Here is a 1,986-nt window from a genome sequence, read left to right on the forward strand (position 1 = left end):
TTTTTTGCCTGTTTTTATTTCTTTTGCCGTAGTGTCAGTTGGAAATATATGTTTACATTTCCAAACATTCCTTTTGCCATTAATTGTAATAATCCAGAGAGATTTTTGTATGCACATGGAGTCTGACAATAGCCGGTATGATACACACGGAGATCTGATCTTACCATCATCGAGTCCATCTGGTATTACATGAAGAAACAGAAAAAACTGAGACATGTTCGAAACAGAGGGTTAAAACCAGGACAGAAAATAGCTTATTACTTCTAAATTAGAATGTTTTTTGATGTAAATCTATATCCAAATATATAACCAAAAGTTTATAGATTATTCAGATGTTCTTCACACTAAGAAAAAGAGAGTTAGTTTAAGAACTGCTCACTGAAAGGTTCTTAGGGGAACCCAGAATGGTTCTATGGCATCACTGCAGAAACCCTCTTTTGGAACATTTATTTTTGAGTGTACATGGAAACAAGAACATATTGTACACACACATTTTCACCTGCTCATATCCCACTTTCTTCTCTTTCCTTTTCCTCTCAGCTAAAGGATGATGGAGAACACACACTTATATACACATAGTTGGTCTCTCCGGGCCACATTCATATGTGTGTGTGTAGGCCTGAATGGTCCAGGTGGAGAAACAAATCAAGAAATGGGACTGGTGCTGTGAGAGCCATTAAGGCCAAGACCACCCTAAATGAACTAACACATGAAATTACACAAATCACAAAATATGTGTTCATTTAACCTGGCTCATATCTGAGACATACAACCTTGCATTAAATTCCCAAGTCAAGATTGCTTCCTTTTATCTTACAGAAGGCCTAAAATAAGGACAGGTTCCTGTAATTACAGGAGTATTCCTGTACAACCATGAGTTAAGAGGCTCGCTCAAGGGCACGGCGGTGACAGAACATGATGGGCAACTTGGTAACCGTTCATTTCACGGGCTGCCCCAACTGGAGATTAAACCTGTGACCTCTGTTACCACATCAGCGCTGTTACTCCGCACAGCCATTACTCCTCATCTTATTCTAACCTCAGAGACAGTATAAGGAGGAGACGAAAAATGAATGCGAGGAATCATAATGCTCAAAATGTCAGCTGAAGTAATGTATAGCAGTCCTATCTCTTAGTTAAGAGCCAATAGAGGTATTGCTTTTCATCACCTATTCTTGAATGCATCTGCACATTAGCTTGACTAGCCTGAAAAGACTATAGCACAGTTTGGGGGGGGGGGGGGGGCAACATTTATGATCCCATTGTGATCTTGACAAATAGTTTTGGGGATTTCCATCTTTTCCTTTTCAAGTAGTTAGTCTATGTAAAAAAGAAAAGAAAAAAAGATGGATGTGTTACAAAGATGGTTGCAAAAAGAACTGACTTTCTTTAAAGGGACTTTGTTTGCCCTCACTCTCACCCTCACCCACTTTCCTTGTTAATGCTAGCTTTGATTTTGATAAATGAATAATGCCATGATTAATTTCCTTTTTCATTTACACATTTGAATTACATTTACACAATACAACCATGTGGTATACATTTCCTACTGTAACCACATGCAATAATAATATTAATTTATGATGTTCCTTCTTCTTTCTCAACTAAACCATGTTGGTAATTGATTTCATTAAATTAAAATGTTTCTACATCCATAAATAATATACGTCACATTCAAAGCAAATGCTGTAATTTGTGACAGCTCATTATAGTTTTGGTTCCACAACAATCTGCATTGATGCATTAAGGGGAAAAATAGATTATAACATGTATTTAATTTTTTTTTTTTAAATAAGACTTTTCAGTGTCATGTGAAGGCTTTTCTGCTCAGATGTTTGGTAGGGTATAGGGTAAGTTTGCTCATAATGGATGGCTTCAAAGTCTGTCCTTTATGTCACCGATCTCCTATACAACAGAAGCTTATACAGTCTTGCTACTGTAATTTATTCAGCTGTGAATGTTATCGTAAATCACTTCAAGACTCTA

This window comes from Scardinius erythrophthalmus (genome assembly GCF_964197995.2).
Source record: "Scardinius erythrophthalmus genome assembly, chromosome: 20".
Lineage (NCBI taxonomy): Eukaryota > Metazoa > Chordata > Actinopteri > Cypriniformes > Leuciscidae > Scardinius > Scardinius erythrophthalmus.